The sequence below is a fragment of the Phascolarctos cinereus genome, unplaced genomic scaffold (assembly GCF_003287225.1).
Source record: "Phascolarctos cinereus isolate Bilbo 61053 unplaced genomic scaffold, phaCin_HiC Scaffold_8;HRSCAF=390, whole genome shotgun sequence".
NCBI classification, from domain to species: Eukaryota; Metazoa; Chordata; class Mammalia; order Diprotodontia; family Phascolarctidae; genus Phascolarctos; species Phascolarctos cinereus.
This window is the reverse complement of record NW_027556291.1, coordinates 1,773,730-1,794,724: the sequence shown is the minus strand read 5'-3', so window position 1 is coordinate 1,794,724 and position 20,995 is coordinate 1,773,730.

The following is a 20,995-nucleotide window of genomic DNA, read 5'->3' as shown; positions in this document are numbered from 1 at the left end:
TCCATTTGTCACCCCTCCACTCTCACATCACTGTCCATGTTAACCCCCAGCTCTCCATTTTGGCCACAAGATAGTATAGAGACATTGTGAAATGCTTTGCTGAAATCCAAGCCCCCTCCATCCATCAGTAGCATTTTCCTGCTCTCCCAATCTAGTAACTGGGGGACAAAAGGTGAGGGGCTTAGTGTGCTGTGAATGGTTGGCTCTGGGGGAAGCCAAGCTGGCTCATAGCGGCCCCACCTCACTTTCTGAAGGCCACCTCTGCCCAATCTCTCCGATGCTTCCCCTCCTCCCTATAGAGCTAGGACAGGCTGCCATTGTGGCTTCCCAAGGGTCTTCTTCCTTTGCCTACTGCTATCCTTTGACCCATCTTTCAGTTGCTCCTGCAATAAGGTGGCTTCCACCAGAGATTTATGGCCATACCATGCCCCCCTTGGAGAAATCTCCCTATAGCCTCACAGAGGAAGAAAGTCTATCTGTCAATAAGTATTTATTAAGCACCTACTGTGTGCTGGGCATTGGGCTAGGCACTGAAAAGAAAGGCAAAACTAGTGTCTCCCCTCAAGGATCTCCCAGTCTGAGACAATGACAACTAGGTGCAGACAAGGGCTGATCAACAGAGGGCAGGCCATAAAGGTGACCTTGTAGAAAGTGGGACTCCAGCTGGGACTTGAAGGAAGCCTGGGAAGCCAGGAGGCAGCGTCAAGGAGGGAGGGCATTCCAGGCACAGGAGATGGCCAGCCAGAGAGAAGGCCTGCAGTCAGAAGAGAGTGTCTTGTGCAAGGAACAGCCAGAAGGCTAGTGTCACTGAATCACAGAGTCCCAGGGGGGATAAGAAGACTGGAAAGGTGATGGGGGCAGGTTATGAAGGGCTTTGAATGTCAAGTATGGGATTTTATGTTTAATCCTGGAGTTACTGGAGTTTATTGAGTAGGGAGGATGACATAGTCAGACCTTGGCTTTGACAACTGAGTGGGCAATGGATTGGAATGGGAAGAGATCTGTGGTCAAGCAAAAGACTACCAACCATGGAACCTTCCAGGAGAGGAGAGAAGGGAGAATGAGAGATGTTGTGAAGCAGAAAATGACATGGCTGGACAAGTGAGGACCAAAGGACACTACTTAGCTTGGGATCTCATGTGACTAGCTGAATGGTGCCACCCTCTATAATAATAGGGAAGTTAGGAAGAAAGAAGAGAAAGGGAAGAAAGTGGGGGAAAGAGAAGATGTCTATGGGACAGCCAGTTGGAGATGTCCAATAGGAAACTAGAGAGGTGAGACTGGAGGGCAGAAGAGAGCTTAGGGCTGGCTAAATTTGAGAACTATTTATATAGATACGATCATTGGATCCATTGGAAATGTTGAGATCACTTCCCCCCCCCCAATTATTATGCACCTACTATGTGTCAGGCACTGTGTTAAGTGCTTTAAAAATATCTCATTTGGTCCTCACAACAACCTGGGAGGCAGGTGCTATTACTATCCTCATTTTACAGTTGAAGAAACTGAGGCAAACTGAGGTAAAGTGACTTGCCCAGGGTGACATAGCTAGGAAGCATCTGAGGCAGGATTTGATTTCAGGACTTCCTGACTCCAGGCCCAGCACTCTATCCCAGCGCCTATTTTGCCAAGTTAAATAGTCTCGAGAGAGTGAAGACAGGAGCGTTCAGGACAGAGCCCTGAGGGGCACCTATGGTTGGAGGGTGTGATCTGGAGGAGAATCCAGCAAAGGTGACTGAGAAGGAGCAGTCAGAGAGGGAGGAGGAGAGCCAGGAGAGAAGCAAGTCTCTAGGAGAAAAGGGTGATTGGCTAGCTAAAGGATGCAGAGGGTCTCCCAAGGGGAGGCCAGCCATTTGTTCAGTCACAAAGCTAAGAAGTAGCAGGCCTTCTGACCACATCCAAGCCTGACATTCTTTTGGCTTCACTAGACTGCCTCCTCAAGCCTTTGGCTAAGTCTGGCTACTGGATGCCCCCCCTCCCAAATAAGACTAAGTCTATACTTGCCTGGTGACCACCTCAAAGCCCTTACTTGCCCTTTCCTTAGGGGGCCTGAGGAAGCTGGGCCTTGAACTCAGCCCTGAAGGATGAGTCAGGTTTGGACAGCTAGAGATGAGAGTGAAGGCATTTCAGTTGGGTTAACTATGTGATCAAAGGTGTGGCAGTGGGAATGAGCATGGTGCCTTTAGGAGACAGTGAGAAGATTGGCCTGACTAGAGAACAGGGATATCAGAATCACGGGGATAAATGTAAAGTCTTATCCTTTGATCCAAAAAATCAACTTCCCAAAAGCCTCTCTGTCTGCCTCTTGACTCATCTCATGTGGACACATCTGTCCACATGTATGTGCTGCTGCTGCTGCTGCTTCATGGTGGCTTCCTTTTACGGAGCCACAATCACTCCCTGCCACAGCCACAGAACCTTCCCTAGTCCTTCAGCATTCACCGCTCCACTTGGCTTGTATTCCTCAGAGGCAGGCGCTTTGCCCTTGACTCTCAATCTCCTTGGCATGCCTTTTTTCCCCCAACGTGGTTTCTAGATTGCCCCTGTGACTGACTCTTAAACTCCACAAAGAGAGAACCCTGGGTGAGTGAAACACCAGTTCTAGAGTCTGAAGGATCTCAGGCCTTAGAGAGATGAAAAGAGATTAGTGGTCATCGGGTCCAGCCTCCTTATTGCATCAGTGAGACAGGAAGAGACTTGTCTAAGGTCACAGGGAAGGTTTGGGCCTGAGAAGGAGCCTGTGAGGCCTTCACATTACAGATAAGCAGAGAAGGGACTGGCCTTAAGTCCCCCTGCAGTAAATGGGCCAACCCATGGGGCCAACCAGACTACTCTGACCTGCCGATCCTCCCACTGTACCCAAGTGGGGACTTTTCCCCATGTGCTCTCTAGGCTCCTGAGAAACCACCTCAGTCAGTATGGGGCTGGGAGCAGTCAGGACCACTGGTGTCACCCTCCTCCTGTTTCCACCTCATTCTGCTGTCCTCTGCCAGGGCTCTCCATGTTTCCAAAGCTTGGAGCTTTGGTTGGGGATGGGTGCCTCAATTAAAAATGTCCTTCTTGGGTTCTCAGGGATCCTTGTTTGTTGTGTCTAGGAGCTCCCTCTGGGAAAACAGTCCTGTTCCAGTGCTGTCTATTGGGTGTCCACTTGCCAAGGTTTTGAGGCCTCTATTTGTAGTACTGGGATTTATCAGCCAGCAGTCTGTGAGCTATGGTGAGCTTCTGATGCATAGTTGGAGCCCTTGGGTCATGCTGTGCCTGGAGTATCCGGGAGGTTCTGCACGTTTTCTGTGGTTGCCTGGCATGATCTCCACTGAAGATAAAGTCCAAATTCCTTCAAGATGACCCTTCTGTCATTTCTGATAGCACTGCTCCGCTTCTGAATTGCCATCACCCCCCCGCATACTTGGGTCCTGGAAGCCATTTCAGCTCCCCTCTGGAGGGGAGCCCCCTTTTGCTGACAGTGCCCTGCCCCAATGGCACGTTCCTGCTGTTGGCCTTTGGAGCTGCTCACTGATGTGGCATATGATTGTTCCAAATGTATTCCTACCAGTGTTTGACCTGTAGGTATTATTATTGTTGGTGCCGTCATGATTATCTGATCCCATCCTGGGTATTCCTAGGCTTCCCTGAAGTCAGTCTTGTGTCCCAAGGGAGCAGTAGAGAGGAGCTAAGCCTAATCCGCTCAGGCCTCCTCCTCAGGTCTCCCAGCCTAGGGGAATGGGGGGCCCTCCTCTGGGTCCCCATTCTTGCCTCCCCTCCACCTTCTGTTCGATGATGTCCCCATGAGTGTCCAGCCTGGGTGGGTACTCATCAGTGCACATTAGGCACGTGTGCAATGTATGCATGTAAGGTACATATATATACCATACCCCCTTGGACACGTATGTAGGCTGTCCCTCCTTCCGAGTTACCAAGGCTCGTGGGAGGGGGGAGTGGTGGAATACCAGTAGGATCCCATTGGAGGGAAGGCCAGAAAGCCAGAGAGTAAAGGGTCTGGAATGCCCTCTCAGCAAAATGGCTTGGCTCACCCTGGGCCAGAGAGCTAATGGGAATCATTACAGATAATCTTGTTTATTCTGGTGCCTAACTGAGGGGAGGTGGGGGTGGGCTGGGGGGATGTGGAGAAGTTGGCAAGGGGGGGATAGGGGCAGCTGTGGACTAAGCTGGCTTGGGTGGAGAACTTTCCTTGCCCCCTTATGTCTGGGGAGGGGTGGAGAAGGAGGTCAACAACTTTCCACAGAGGCCAGTGGCAGGCCAGGACCTTCCAGGGAAGCCTCAAGCACCCTCTTCCCGTGCTGTCCTCTGTCTGGCTTCTCCTAAGTCCAACCTCAGCTGGCTTCCCTTACCACTATCCTTCTCCTCCTTTCTTTGTGACAGAGAAATCCTAACCCTGGGCTGTGGGGGGTGGGGGAGCCCAGGGTCCAGGTGGTTGGGGCCTGGGGCTCTCTCTGCCCACTGACCCTGGCAGAGGCTCAGGGCTCAAGGCCCTGGTCCTAGGTGGAGAGACAGGGCTGGAACCTAGATTGAAGGGGACTGGGGGAAGGGAAGGAGGGAGGGAAAGAGGCCCCCTGGGGAGGGGGCTGCAAACCATTAGGGCAGGTTATCTTTCTGGCAAGGCTGACAGAAGGAGCGTCTGGAAGGAGTTAGCACCAGCAGCTCATGGGGGTGGGGGGGGAGAGGCCAGGATGGGGGGACAGGGCCCTGGGCTGCCTAATGAGTCTAGGTGAAGGGGATTCCCACAGAGCCTTGGGAGTAGGAGACAGGGCAGCCCCTGTGGTGGTTGGCAGGGGACTCAGTGATAGGAGTGGCTGCAATGGGCCCAGCTGGGTGGGGCGTCCTGGGGGCTACTAGGAGCCATGGACTCCTGTTCCTTCTCCTTATCCCCACCCCCACCCCCCATCCCCCTGGCCAGCCATCTGGCTCCCTGTGAGGATTCCCTCAGCTCCAAGGCTAGGGCCTTCTTTCCTTCCCTTGCTGCAGGCTGTAGAGGGGTGGGGGCCCTGGGCACTGAGGTACTGTCAGGCACATAGCCTAGGTCCTGTGCTTCTGCCCTCCTTCCTCATGGAGGGGGGGCCCTTCTGCTGAGTGCTATGTGTTGGTGGGAGTGGGAAGGAGAGGCTGGGTAGGCCGGCTGCCCTGAGCCCTCCGGGCTGGTCCCTGGGCCCTAGAAGGTCTGTAAGGAGGCTTGAGTCCTTAGTAACTGCTTCCCACTGTACCGTGATCCCTTTGTAGTGTTTCTTGACTAGACTATTGTAATGGTCTCCAGTCTCTAACCATAGCAGGGCCTTCCCCTTTCTGGGCTTCCCTTCCTCCTCTGTGATCTCTGGCCACTCCCTTATTCATGAACCTTCAAAGGCCCCCCTTTGCCTCCAGAAGTGTGAAGTCTTTAACCAATCATTAGTTCATTAAGTCACTTAAGAAACAATTACTGAGCACCTGCTCTTCTTTGGTCCCTGTGCTGGCTGCTCTGAGGAGACCGGTCACTCTCCTCTCCGAGCTCCCAGGGTCCTGTGCATGGATGAATCCCCCACCTAGTACGTAGAGCAGGCTGGGTTTCTCTAGAATGTGCTCAGGTAGGAAGCTTCTTCAGAGAAGACTTGGCCTAGAGGAAGAAATCGGCATTTGACCTGGGCCTTGGAAGAGGCAGGAAGGTGGGGAGAGCCAGGGACAGACCTGAATAGGGACCTTCCTGCCACACTCACTGGGACACTCTGGAAGGCTTGAAGGAGAAAGTTATCTGAAGGTGCCAGCCTCCTTCCAAGGGGGCTGGGAGGAGGATGTGGAGGGGAGGGGGCTGGGGAGAGGCAGGGCCCTGGGACCCCAGTAAGTCACTTTCCCTTGCTGAGCCTCTCTGGAAATTGGGGATAACAATATTTGTCACATCTCCCTCCCAGGGCTGTTGTGAACCCCAAATGAGATCCCATCAACAAATGGGCAAGCACGTGTTAAGCACTTTCTGATCGGCAAGGGCCCCAAATGTGGTCTTTGTCCTAAAAGGGCCCCCAGTCTAATGGGGGAGGCAACATGCAAGCCACTAGGCAGATACCAGCTATAGCCAGAGGAAATGGAAGGCCCTCTGAGGAGTCGCAAAATGGCAACATCTGGGCTGAGATATGAAGGCATGGTAACTAAGAGGCCAAGCCGAGGCTCCAGAGCATGGTGGGTATCAGGGCATGGATGCCCTGGGGATGGAGGAAATGGAGCAGCCAGGAGGCCAAGGACACTGGATGGAAGAGGATATGATGGGGAGTGAGGTGTGAGAAGATTGCACAGGGAGGAGGGGGCAGGGCATGAAGGGCATTGAGTGCCAAGAAGAACACCTTGTATTTGTTCCTGAAGGTGCTGGGGGCCACTGGACTCTACTGAGTGGGGAGATAGGAGGGTAACATGGTCAGGCCTGTGCTTTGAGAAAATCACTTTGGCTGCTGAATGAAAAATGGATTGGAGAGGGGCAGGCTGGAGGCAGGAACACCAGCCAGAGAAAGCTGGGGCAGTAGTCCAACTGAGAAGTGGTGAGGCTCTGAACTAGGCTTGGCAAGTAAGGAGCTGGATAAAAGAGATGTTGCAGAGGAGAAGAGTATCCCCAGGAGAGGACAGGGTGATGACCAGAAGTCAAGAGGAAGAGCATTGAGAAAAACCCATTTGATTAATTTCAGAGAAGTGACCGTTGGTAGCTTTGGAGGGAGCAATGTAGAGTGAATGAAGTGCTGTGCAAATTTAGGGGGAGGAGGAGGACTGAGTTGTATGAGAAGCATTGCCTTCAGCATCTGGTGAGTGTTGACATCACCTGCTTGGCCAGGCTGGGCAGGCCCAGGCTCTCCACTGCTACTGGGTCCACATATCTGCATCTGTCCATCCTTCTCCTCCCCCTTCTTAGCTATGGACTTGGGAAAGCAGGGTCACAATCAGCTAGGGCTGGGAGGAGCCAGAAGTGGGGAGCACCATGAGGACCAAGGGCACATTGGCTGAACCCCAGGAGCCTTCAGGTGGGCTGCCTCTGCTTTGTCTTCTTAACACCAACCATAAGGATTGGGTGGATCACAAAGAGATAGGGGAGAAGAGAGTTGGGGAGTGGACTGTGGAAGGTCTTAGTTCTACCATTAGTACCATGAAGCCATGAGATCTTGAGTAAGTCCTTCTACTGTGCTTCTCTGGACCTTAGTTTTCTCATCCTGAGGAGGAGGAGGAGAAGGAGGAAGAGGAGGAGGAGGAGGAGAAGAAGAAGAAGAAGAAGAAGAAGAAGAAGAAGAAGAAGAAGAAGAAGAAGAAGAAGAAGAAGAAGAAGAAGAGGAGGAGAAGGAGGAGAGGGAGAAGAAAGAGGAAGAAGAGGAAGAGGAGGAAAGAAGAGGAGAAGATACAGAGAGGAAGAAGAGGAAAAAGAGGAAAGAAGAGGAGGAGGTGAGGAGAAGAAGGGGGGGAAGGAGAAGAAGGAGGAAGAGGAGAAGGGGAAGGGGAAGGAGGAAGAAGTTAAGGAGATCATAGTACTTACCATTGTAGTTAGAAGGTACCTTAGAGAGTGCCTAGAGAAATGTTTAACCCATGGAAGAGACCCTTTCCATGGCTACATTTAGGGTCAGGGAACTCATTCTAACTAGCTCCTTGGAATCTCTCAGGATTCCCTTAGATGATGTAGGTTCAAGTCAACACCAGCATGTAGAGCTAGCGGGATCCTCCCTTATGAGGGGGCCTGCACGTTCACTTTTCGGGGGAGGAGATTCATACCCTGAGAGGGGAAGCTACTTAGACAGCACAGACAGAGCCGGAGTTTGGCCTCAGGTCCTCAGGCTCCAGACCCACCATCTTTGCACTATAGATCAACCCCAGGAAATGTACTTCCTTGGAGTTATTTTGGGCTTCCTTATGACCTTCTTTGAATCTGTTCAGGTTGGATTTCCAGCTCATCTCCAGTTACTCCCTGCTGGGTGAGGGAGAACGCAATCCCTCCCTCCCTCTCATGCCCTCCACTCAAGCACCTTTCCAAGAGTGCCCTCCCTCCTTGTAGTGGGCTGAGGGAATTAATCATCTTATACCAATAATAGCGACTGGCCTGGACATGGTGCTTTCCAGTTTCCAAAGGGCTTTCATATCCTTGATCTCATTCAGACCTCATAACTGAATATAAGAGGGAGGGAAGGAGGCTGGGTCATTATTCCACTTTTACAGATGAAGAAAAAAAGGTTCACAGGTGGACAGTGACTTGCTTAAGGTCATGCTTCAAAGTGCAAGAACCAGAATTTGAACCCACTTCTACTCACTGATCCAGGCTGTCATACCATCTGGGACTGCGTCAACTTTGGTCTTGCCTCCTCCTAGCCTGCCCCTTCTAGAAGCGGCTGGCTCTTGAGGAGGTGCAGGGGATCCAGTTCTGCTGCTTTGTTGCTACCAAAGCCCTCCTGTTGCCTTCTCTTTTTTGAGCTATGATGGCCTCTCGTCATCACCATGAGGTAGGTCCCAAACCCGTTTGCCCTAGGTGAGGGAGGATGGCCAGCTCACTGCCCTGGGTGCAGTGGCTTATTCCCTGTCCCCAAGCTCTAGCTGATTCTGTTTACAGGTGGCATTAGAGTGATGCAATAAAGGCCCAGGACATTGGCAGAGACTCCTTGGAGAGAGGACATCTTGGTGAGCTCTACAATCGCCCACAGGACTTTGACCTCACTATCCCACCAGGATAATGGAGTGGGGAAAGAATGCTTCCAGCCCCGCCTGCAGCCTGTGCTTGGCTAGGCACTGGGCCAGCAGGGCATTTCAGCCACCAGCTGGCTGGCCCAATGTTAGGGTAGGAGAACAGGCCACGTGACAGGAGGGAAATGATGTTTTCTGCCTCCTTTCTGATGCCTCACATGGCCTCCCAAGATCTCCCTTCAGTTTCTCCCCATTGCTTTGGCTCTTGACCATCTAGGTGAGGTTCATATCCTCCCACAGACTGGAGGGAGGTCTCCCTGTGCATGCTGTCTTCCAGATCAGAACAAAGAACTCCTCACTCACTCTTCTGGCCTTCACTTTCCCCTGTGTAAAATGAGCAGGTCTGATGAACTGATCTTGTTGGCTTGGCTTGGCTTGCTAAGGCCCTGGAATTCTAGCATCCTGTATAAAGCAAGGCGGGCCCAGAGCTGAGCCCTGAAGAGTGCTGCTTTTCACCTCCCCCCCCCCAATCTTTACCTATTTTTTCTGGAGAAGAGTCCAGGCACCAATTCAGGAAAATCACTAACTGCAAGGATTGCGAAGTCTTCTCTTCATAACAGCTCCTGAAGGAGGCAGTGAAACCTGTGGGGAAGGGTTTGGAGTCCCCAAAGATGCCAATTCAAATCCTCCCTCAGACATTGAAATGCTGCCTGGTACTGGGAAAGCCACGGTGCAAAATGAGGAAGTTGGATGGAATGGCTCTCAGAGATCCTTTCAGCTCCAAATTTCTGAGCCCCGTTTTCTAGAGTTGAACAAGGCCTGGGAGAAAGGGACTTGGCCAATGTCACAAGCTGATATATATCAGAGTCAAAAGCTGAAGCCGGATCTCCTGAGGTCGGAATGAAGGTTGGGGTTCCTTTCTCCACTGTTAGGCCAGGCAGCAGCTCCAGAGTTCATTAGGCCCCTTCACTTAAGCAGATCCCTCCTTTTTCCTTTTTTGCTTTGCCTGGTCTCTCTCTCTCTTCTGCTCCCTCTCCCCTCAGAGTGCACCTGGCTCGAGAAGCTGACAGTTGTGGGTGCACACAGTGTCACAATGACACACCAAAGGGGGTATTTGGGTAAACTTGGACCCAGCTGCCTGAGCCTCAGTCTCCTCAGCTGGGAAAAGGGAGAACACTGCTTGTCACCCTCCCTCCCTGCCAGGGCTGTCAGTGATGATCAGAGCCCAGTGAGGACATACTTTTGCCAGCTCTGCTTTCTTCTTTCATGTCTGATGCCTTTCTCCCTTTCCTCTGTCTATCCTGCCTCCTCCCCCTCCTTCCTTTCACTTTCTCCTGCCCCTCCAGCCTTTCCTCTCTGTCTCTCAGTATCCCTACCCCCCCATTGCCTCCACTGCAAAGGGTAGCCCCCCAAGGCCTTGATCCTTGGCTCCCTGCCTCCCCGCCTCTCTCATGTGCCTGCCCTGCCCTGCCCCCTGGGGCCCCCACTCCGAGTTTCTGGCTGCCTGGTGTGGGGCTTTCCCTGGCCCTCCCACAGGGATGACTGCTCATTAAATGGGATCTGAGGCTAAGGGAGGGGTCCAGGTGGGCTTCGGACTGCCTGTGATCCTTGGGAAGGGAGGAGCCCTGACCTGGAGTGGAGGGGTTTGGGGTGTCTGGGGAAGAGAAAAAGACCTAGCGATTTCCCCGGCACAACCCTCGAGCATTGCTTCTCAAGCAGGCTTCTCATGTCCCCTGGCCCCCAGCCTCCATTTGGGGTGATCCTAGTTCAGGGGGTGGGGATGGGGGAAGGGAGAGCCAGGGTCTCTTCTGGAAGAAAGGCAGCTCTGGAGGCTTTCCCTTCCATGGGGTGGTTCTTCCTTCTGTCTCTACTCTTAATCCCTCCTGCTGGAATTTCCACTCACCCATTCACGGGCTTGTGGAGCCAGTGAGAAGGGATTTGGTTCTTGCCTCACTGTAGATGTATAATAGCCCTTCCGAGGCTGGCAGGCAAGGCCTCCTCTCCCCATTCCTCTGCTCCTGGGGTCTTGCAGCCCTTTCCTCTGATCCCTCTCCAAGTTCTGCCCTTAGAAGAGCTGTTGCTATTTCCTGCCAAGGCCAAAGATTCCAACTGAAGGCCTAGTGCCCCCTACCCCCACATTTTCTCGTGTGAAGCCCCTGCCCCAAGCCTCCACCCACAGACATTCTGTCCGAGGCTTTGCTAGTAGTGGGAAGAGATCCTCCTGGTCTAAGAGAAGCCTGGATCAGGAGTGGCCAGGTTAGCTAGTGAACATGGAGGGACACTTGGCAATATTACTTTTTATTAATGTCCATACACAATGCCAGAAAAATCCTGCCTCCCAGGAACATAGGCATCTTGTTATTTTCACAGAACCACTGAATGTGAGTTGGAATGGACCTGGGCAGGAGACCATGACTTTATTCATTCAACCTGCAAGGAATCCTCACTTGGACAGACCCAATAAGTGCCCCCCCCCCAGCTTGGAGGCCCCCTCCCCCAGCATGGGGGTAGACCTTGATTCTGTGATCAAGTAGCCTTTGGGCTATAACAAGGCCATGCTGGGTTTGCAATCAGAGGAGCTCTCCTGCTTTCTAGATGTGTGAGTTTGGGGAATCCATGGGCTTCTTTGGACCCCAGTTTCTGCCACTTTTCAAATAAATGAAGGGGATGGATAAGCTGATCTCTAAGGTTCTTGGAAGCTCTAAATCCTGCCAGAGTTTGGATGGTGGACAGATGGGGGCCTTGGGTGATCTTGGATGACTTCTTGTGCCTCAGTTTCTTCATCTGTAAAATGAGAGAACAATACTATTTAGGGCTCATCTAGTCAACCCCCTCAGTTTCTAAAGAAGGAAATTGAGACCCAGAGAGGGAGAGTGACATGCCCAGGATCATTCATTCAGCTGGCAAGTGGAAGAGCTGGGATTTTAACTGGGAGCCTCAGACTCCAAACTTGGTGCTCTCCACCAGCCCATGAATCAGTTGGCTCCAAAGCACAATTGTTTTCCTATAGTCTCCCTCCCCGTCTCCTTTCCAATCTCCAGTGGAATTAATCTAAACACAGTGTTACCCCTAAGACCCTGGATAGTCAGAGACCCCTGGATGCTGCCTCAAGGAGAGTCTGCAAGATGACAGGGCCCAAGAAAGCTAAGGCCATTGGGGGCTCCATTGGGAGCAGCCCAGCGGCCAGGACCAGAGGGGTGATGGTCCTCCAGCCTCTGCCCTGCTTAGCCCCACTCTGGGCTACTGCACTTGACAAGCTACAGCCCCTTCCAGAGGAGGAATGAGTACAAAGAAGGGGAGCACTGGATGGCTTTTGGGGTCCTTTCCAACTCTGACTCTCACAGTTTGTGATTCCATCAACTAGGCTTGCTTTCTAACATTTTGGAATTTGTGATTTGTCTCTGGGCTTCAGTCTTCTTCTCTGTAAATGGGGCTAATGCCATGTGCTCCCCCTCCCTCCAAGGCTATTGTGCACAGGGCCCACTGTCCACGTGGAAGCTGCTCTTTCTGAATGCCAAGTGGAAACAGACATGTCTAGCTGTGTTCATCCTCTGTGGGGGGCGGGGCTAGGGGCGGAACGCAGGCACTTTCCAGATCTCCTCAGGGGTGCATGAATGCCTTAGGTTGGCTTTGGTGGGAACAATACAGCAAAGGGAGAAGAGGAGGGGTGGAAATCAACGACTAGGAGACCCTTCTGAGGTGGGGAGATGCAGCAGCAAGCGGCTCAGAGAGACAGCTGTGGGCTCTCTTGTGCTGGACTGCGAGTCCAAAGCCTTGAGTTCAAGTTCCAGCTCTGTTTGGCTTAAGGCAACTCACTTCTACCCATTGGGCCTCAGTTTCCTCTTCAGTAAAATGAGGAGTGTGGCTAGCTGTTGTTCAGTCTCGTCTGATTCTCCGTGACCCCATTTGGGGTTTTCTTGACAAAGATACTGGAGTGGTTTGCCATTTCCTCCTTCAGCTCATTTTACACATGAGGAAACTGAGGCGAACAGGGGTAGGTGACTTGCCCAGGGTCACACAGCTAGTGTCTGAGGTCACATTTGAACTTAGGTCTTCCCTGACTCCAGGCTTGGCGCTCCGCCTACTGCAGCGCCCCCTAGCTGCCCCTGATGGCTAGCCGACTCCTGCATTTGGAGTAGGATGAGACCCTCGGACTCCTATAGTCAGAAGCGGGTCTGAATCAGATTCAAATGTCATTGCCAAATGTTGCGCCAAAGAAATAAAAATACAATTGACCATTGGTAATGTTCAGATATGGTTGTCTAAGTCCAAACTGCCTTCAGGAGCTTGTGTGTGGTCCTTGAACTAGAGACACCCTTCTGAGGCGGGTAGAGAGGCAAAGAGGGGAAGGGCAAGCCCACAGCCAGGAAGCCCCGAGTTTGAATCCAGCCTCAGATGCTTCCCAGCTGGCTGACCCTGGGGAGGCACTCGAACTTTCTCTCAGCCTCACCCACTTTCCTCATCTCTTATACTGGATGGCCTCTGAGGTCCCTTCTGCCTCTAAATCTACAATTCTTTGGTCCTCCTTTTCCAAGAAGAGGAAACTGAGGTTCAGAGAGCTGAGGTCACTCCACCCTGTGTCTGAGTGTCTGAGCCAAGACCTGAACGTGCGCGCACACACACATGCACGCGCACACACACGTCTCTAGACTCATCCACGGTCTTTTCTGGTAAGGTCTCTCCAGCTCAGCCACTTTCCATGTTCTAGATCTCTTGAGCTTGGAGAGAGGAGAACTCTGCCTAGATGGACAGGGAAGAGGAAGGGAGGGAGGGCAGGAGAGAAGGGAAGAGCCTGCCTACCTGGCACTGAACGCAGATGCCTCAGCTGCCTCAGCCTTGAGAAGAGGAAGGATAGAGGGTCATGATGGAGAGGACCCTTGGAGCCCGCAGGCAGATGAGTGGCTTAGAGGTTTCTGGGAGCCCTTCTCCAGTCAAAGCTTGGAGCCTGGGTCTTGCCAACTAGTTGGGGTCTGGTGGGCAGGGAGGGAAGGACAGATGGAAAGAGAGGCTGGAGAAGGGCACTGAGGGGGGAAAAGCAGGCTAAGAGACACTGGGGGAGGGGGGGCAGGGTTCTGGGGACCCTGGGGGTGATGCTGTGAGGGGGGAAGGGGGAGGGGGACAAGGCTGAGAGGAATGCTGGGTTCCATTTCTGGCTCTGCCCTTAAGTGATTCTGTTACCTTGGGCAAATCCCTTCCCCCTCCTTGGCCCTCAGTTTTCTCCTCTGTAGAATGAGGGGGTTGGTACTGAGGTGACTTTGAAGGGTGGCCTAACAGCTCCAAGAGAGGGGAAGGGAAATGGAGGGGAGGGGGGATGGGACGCTATAGGGAGATGGAGGACAAGTGGAGGGGGGACAGTGAGGGGATGGGCAGGAAGATGGGGAGAGATTTGGAAGAGATATGGGGGCTTTGGGATAGGAAGCAGCAAAAATGCATCAGCATTAGTAACAGACAAATCTGTATGTCTTCCTCAGTGTTCTGGGTGTGGTGAGAAGCTCAGTATCTGGCCTAGGGGCTTAGCCTGTCCTGTGCCCCACCCTTCTCATTACAGAGGTCCTAGGAAGAGGGTCCATTCTGTCAGTCTGAGAGTTGGTGCCCTTCACCCTGGGACTCACCTCTGGCCCCCTCCCCAGGCCTCTTCCCCAATCCTTCCTCCAACCCTGGCCTACTCAGCAACTCCCCTTTCTTTGGGCAAGGGTCAGTCAGGGCACAGGAAGGCTAGTGAAGAGTGATGGGGTCTTGCTGGAGGCCAAGGGGATCAAAGACCTGGAAACCTTTTGGAGGCTCCTGCCTTCTCCTCCCAATTCATCCCTCTATTCTTGCTTGGGGGAGCCCCAGGCCCCAGGAGATGAAGCCTCTGTTCTGGGCTCCTGGGTCTTTCACATTGTAACCCTTTGAGGAGGAGATGACAGGGCTCTATGTCCCCCACCTGTCTGCCCCTCTGTCTGTCTGTCTGGTGTATCTTGGTTTGTGTGCTGGGAAAGAACCAAGGTGTTTATACTTAGTAAGGTCTAAACTGATTTGAGAATCACTCAGTAACTACCTTAGTGAATAGCGGTTAATCAGGAAGGTGTAGCTGGACCAAAAAATGTCCCCCCTCACACACTACCTTGCCCCATGGATCAGGAGGCTTCCTGATTGGCTGAGAGTGAGTGTTAGGTAGACCTTAGGCCTTAGGCCCAGCACTGGTCTAGGTTGGGGAAGGGGTCTGGGAGGAGGTGGGGTAAAAGCCTACATAGTTGGGGTCTAGTGGGGAGCCCAGTCCAGGGCCACACTTTGGAGCTGTAGTGGTGTTAGCTGCAGCCCTCTCCTGCCTTGGGATGAGCCCTCATCCCTCACACACCTGAGACCAAGCACAGAGCCCAGAACCCACATCCCAGCATCCTTGCCTTACCCGCTTGGCTAGGGATCCACAGTCATCAAGGGGCAGGATGAGCAGTGACCTCTAGGTCGGAATGCACTTTGGCCAGCCCCTCAGGGGTTCCCCAGCTTGGACTCAGGGCAGGAAACCAACAAGAATGGAATGTCAAGACAATAGCACAATGGAGCCAGCCTCCATTTTTAGATGTTTCTTACTCAGGAGAGTGGGAAGAAGAGTGTGGGAGGACTCCTCAACAAGTGGTTATTGAGTACCTACTATGTGCCAGGCCCACTCTGGGGGTACAAATAAAATGTGGTGATTGAAACTTTCCCTACCTGCAAGAACCTCCCACTCTAATGGGGAAACACCTGTATGAGTATAGAGACACAAAGAAATACCCAAGCATACTAAGAAGTCCCAAAGTAGAAGGAAAACAGGAAACTGGGGGGGGGAATGTTTGTAGCAGGTTTCTCTATAAAGGCTTCATTTCTCAAAGAGATAAGGAACTGAGCCAAATTTAGAAAAATAAGGGCCTTTCCCCAATGGATAAATGGTCAAAGGGTATGAACAGGCAGTTTCCAGAAGAAGAAATCAAATCAAAGCTGTCTCTAGTCATATGAAAAAAACGCCCTGAATCACTATCGATGAGAGAAATGCAAATTAAAACAACTCTGAGGTACCACTTCACACTTATCACATTGGTAACAGAGAAAAGAAAAGTGACAAATGCTGGAGAGGATGTGGAAAAACTGGGACCATAATGCACTGTTGGTGGAGTTGTAAATTGGCCCAGTCATTCTGGAAAACAATTTGGTACTGTGTCCAAAGGGCAGTCAAACTGTGCATAGCCTTTGATCCAGCAATATCTCTACTAGGGCTATATCCCAAAGAGATCATGGAAAAAAAGGACCCACATGTACACAAATATTCATAGCAGCTCTTTTTGTGGTGGCCAAGAATTGGAAATGGAGGGAATGCCCGTCCATTGGCGAATGGCTGAGCAAGTCGTGGTATATGAATGTAATGGAATACTATTGTGCTATAGGAAATGATGAGCAGGCAGACTTCAGAAAAACCTGGGAAGACTTGTGTGGTCTGATGGCGAGTGAAGTGAGCAGAACCAGGAGAATGTTGTACACAGTGACAGCCACGTTGTGTGATGACTGACTTTAATAGACTTGGCTCTTCTCAGCAATGCAAGGATCTAAGACATCTCCAAAAGACTCATGATAACAAATGCTCTCTGCCTCCAGAGAGAGAACCACCTGACTCTGAATGCAGATCAAAACAGGCTTTTTTTAAACTTTCTTTATTTTTCTTGTTTTCTTTTATGTTTTCTTTTGCAACATGGTTAACATGGAAATATATTTTGCCTGACCTCATACGTATAACTGAAATCAAATTGCTTACCTTCTCAAGGAAGGGGGAGGGGTGGGAGGGAGGGAGAGAATCGGGACTCAACATTTTAAAAAATGGTTGTTAAAATGTTTTATGTGTAACTGGAAAAGATTTAGCAAAATAAATAATTTCTTTCACAAAGGAAATACTAAGTAGCTAATACAAGGGAGGGAGGGAGGGGGACATTAACAGGTGGGGGGAGGGGGGAAGAAGAAGAGCAGGAAAGGCTGAAGGAAGAGAGGAATTCTGGGAGATGGAGGTGACGGGTGCATTCCAGGCGTTAGATACAGCCAAGGTGAAGACAAAGATGTGGGACATGGAATGTTTTGTGTGCGTGTGCCTGGATCTCAGAGCGCAGGATGGGGCTGGAATGATAGGTTGGGGCCATGCTGGGAAGGGCTTTAAAAGCTGAACAGGAGTTTATGTTTGATTCCAGAGGGAGTGGGGAGAGTAGAGGAGTGGCATCAGATTTGGGTTTCAAGAAAATCGCTTTGACAAGCAGTGAGTAGGATAAACTGAATCGGGGAGCCATGAGGCCAAGAGACCAGTTAGGAGGCTGGTGCAGTGATCCAGGCCCTGAATGAGGATGGAGAGATATGGTAGGGGGAGAAGTGGCGAGGTTTGACCTTCGACTGCACCTGTTGGGGGATGATACCCACGTTACTACCCGAAGAGGCTGGGCTGGTGGTGCCTTTGACCAAAATAGAAAAGTTTGGAAGAGAGGAGGGCTGGGGGAAAGAGCAGAAGTTTAGGGACATAGGAAAGAAGCAGCAATCCAGTTGATTTGTGTCTTCCTATTCTCAGCACTTAGCATTGGGCCTGCTATGTAACATGAGTGCTCTTTGAACTGAATAGAATTGAAGATCACAGTCTAATAGTCTACTTGGAGTCAGGAGAAGCCTGGATTCAAATCTTGCCTTGGATACTTTCTAGCTGTTGTATTCAAGCTCTCAGAGCCTCAGTCTCCTCATCTGTACAATGGAAATAATAATACCTCACAGGCATTACTGGGAGGATCCACATGAACTAGAGAATGGTCAGTAGGTAGAAAACAGCAACAACAGGAAACACGTGAAGAATATTTTACAGAGTAACAAGCGCCTGCTCCCTCCCCTCCCCCCTCCCTCCTGCACCCTCCCAAGCAGGAAGGCAATGTGGATGGGGACAGTAGAAAGTTGACCCAGTTGGGAGTCCCAGGGGCCAGGCTCTAATCCCAGCCTTTCCCTTCTTGGGGCTGCCTCAGTCTGCGACAGGCTACAATGAGTCATGAGATGATCCCTTTCAGCTCTAGATTTCAGATCTCTTGATCTCTCGGGAAATGGTGAGGAGGGTTCAAGAGTGAAGGAATCAGAGAAGTAGATTGAGGAGCTGAGGGTCATAATAATAATAATAACAACTGCTACCATTTATATAGCACCTCCCATGTGCCAGGTACTGTACTACGTGCTTTACAAATATCATCTCCAATAAATCCTCCTGGAGGAGTAAGCAGAGGTGTGGCTATCCCAAGAAGGATAGCCCTGCCATGTCCTAGCGAACCAGGACATCTTCCAACATAACCACCGCCCAAGGGCATGTGTGGGAAGACCACCCCAGAGAGGTGGCTCTGGAAGTCAAAGGCCATACCAGCTATGTGCGTGTGACCCTGGGCAGTCCTCGCTCAGGACTGCCTCAGTTTCCTTGTTTGTAAATAGGGATAATATTCCCTGAACTACCTGTCTCTGGGCTGTGGCAAAGAAAGGGCCCTGTAACCCTTCAAACAAAGTGCAGGTGAAATCCTGGCTTCTTGTAGGAAGGAGAGAGTATGAGAGATGGGGAAGAGATATGGGTCGTAGAATGGGAGGAGCTGGGTTTGAATCTCCCTTTCCATAAGGTAATACTTACTAGCAGCAAGGCTGTGGGTAGCTCACCACCCCTCCAGCGCCTGTTTCCTCATCAGGACAGTGAGGACACTAGTGTCTTCCTTACAAGGCAATGTGAGTGTAAGGGGAGAGGCTGCATACCGGCTGCTCCTGCCGACTCAGGTGAATGAAATCCCAAAATATTAATAAGGTATTAAACCAACTCTAGGGATGAGGCCATTCATTCCCTGATCCCTTTACACATGAATGAAAAGCCAGGAAATGATTCCTATGTCCTAGGCACTGTCCTAAGCACTGGGGCACAAGTACCTGTGAGTGAGACAGCCAGAGCTTAGAGTCTAATGAGGAAATAGGGTTGGGAGGGGGAGATGGGAGGTGGCAGTGCTGGCAGCCAAGAGTCTCTCTGAAGGATGGCACGTGCCTGAGCTGGCTGGGAAGGGGCATGGTGGCTTGGCTCTGGGAAGGGAATGATCACCTATCAGAGCCCAGTACCCTAAGGTCTGAGTTCTGTGCGGGCAGAGAGGAATTACCTCTCTGATTGAGCCAAAAGGGGAAACCTGGAGGGAAAAAATGAAGCCACATAGTGCCTGGAGACTGGGGGGTTTCAATAGCAATCCCTGAGGGGCTTGAGGAAATCAGGGCTCAGGGCAATGTATAGGAGAGTGTGCTCCAGGGTTATAGGAGGGAAGCTTTATGGTAATTCTTCTTACTATGCTATTTATTTAATGCCTTTGCTAAGAGCTACTTGTGTCTACTAGCTTGTCTGCAAAGAGGTTGCACATCAGTGGGAGCTCATGAGCTATAGGTTAGAAGCAGAGACCCACAGGGTTACCACTCCAGAGTCCACTAGAGCTGCACCAGTTCTGAGGAGCCCATCTGCTAATGGGAGGCCCAAGTTGGAAAAGTAGCCAAGAGGCAGACCCTTGAAGTTAGTCTGGTGTTATCTGTTCTTGCTGAAGCCATGCTGACTCTCTGTGATCACTGCTTCCGTTTCTAGATGTTCACTAATCACCCCTTCAATAATATAGTCTATAATTGTACCAGGAATAGGAGTTGATCTCCTTGACCTATTGTTTTCTTCTCTTTCTTGAAAATTAGGGCAACATTCCTGACCTACCTCTTTCATCCTCCATGATCTTTCACAGATCCTGGACAGGGGCTCTGTAGGCAATGACCTCCACCAGTACTTCCAGCACCTGAGAGTATCGTATTGGTTTGAGTCAGGTGACTAGAATTCATCAAGGCCAGGTGGGTGCTTGCTTGCTACCTCCTGTTCATCTAGGGTATTGATTCATATGCCAGCCAATTTTGCTCACCCCTTTACAGTCTAGTTCATTCAGGGCTCCTTGTTAATATATTCAATAATAATAACAACAATACTATATTTGCATAGAACTTTAAGGCTTACAAAATATATACATTTCCTTTGAACTTCATGACAGCCCTTTGTGGCAAGAAATAGGGGATTGGTATCCCCATATTGCAGATGAGTAAACAGAGGCTCAGAGAGGTTAAGACTGGTCACATAGCTAGCAACTCTCAGAGGTGGAATTCAAGCTCAGGTCTTTCTGACTTGAAGTGCAGCACTCTTCCCAGTCTACCACACTCTCTGTGGCAATGTGTCACTGTCTCTTTCCGGTGTTATGACAATGCCTGTCATTGTTATCGTCATTATTATTATTACTTATTTGCTGAGTGACCACGTTGGGCAAATCCTTTTTACTCTTGGGGACTACCTTGGTTTCCCCCTCTGTAAAACTGATGACTGACCTCAGAAATCCCAGCCAGCTCCTTATCTCTCTGCATCAAAACCACCGGGCTGAGAGCAGCCAGGAGAAGGAGCAGCTGGGGCTGGAGGGGGGTGGGGGTGGGGGCAGTCTTCTCTGAGAAGGGTGCAGAGGTCAGAGAGGGGCTGCCTTAGGCTGTGGGTCCCAGTGAGCCTGCAAGTGCCTGTCGAGGCTGGCGCTGCAGCCCCTGGGCCCTCCCTCCTGGGGAACACCCAGCCAGCTGCTGAGCGTGGGTGAGAGGCAATGGGTTAAGTTGAGGATTAATGGGGAGGGGGTAGGCGTGTGCTGTGAGCTGCAGCAGCTCCCGGTGGCTTAATCGGATTACAGGAGCCCAGCCCCTGGGAGGGGAACAGAAGGGAGCCTGGCCTGGGTCTGGGTGCCGCAGCAGCAGTCCCCATACACGTACCAGCTACGGAAGAAGGCAGGCCTGAGGGAACAGCTCTGTCCACCCAGGGGAGCAGGCAGCTTGCCCAGGAATTTGTGCCATCTGCCCCCCACACCCCCAACACACATACATTCTCCCACTGGAGAGGGGGGGCACTATCGGCTCCATACCTTGTCCATGGCTCCCCTGAAGTGGGAAGGAAAACCAGGCTTTCCGATCGCTCAGGTGTTCCCGCCCCCCTTCACTCCCCGCCCCTGGGGACAAGGTTCCCCTTTGTCTCACCCTGGGTGGGCCAGGCTTGTCCAGAAGCTAGGGGATGGATGGAGCAACTTTGAAGGGGCTGGCCAACTCTTTTCTTTAGGTGGGGGGAGGAAAAGGGGTAAGAGAAGGGGAAGAAGGAGGAGAGATGGGGAGAGAAGGGGTGGAGGACTGAGAAAAGGGGGAAAGTGAAAGAAGGAGAGAGGGAGAGAGAAAGAAGAAGGGAAGAGGGGAAAAAGAAGGGAGAGGGAGAAGGAGGAAGAGAGGGAGAAGAAGAGGGGGGCAGGGAGAAGAAGAGGGGGAACAATGGGGCCTAGGCCTG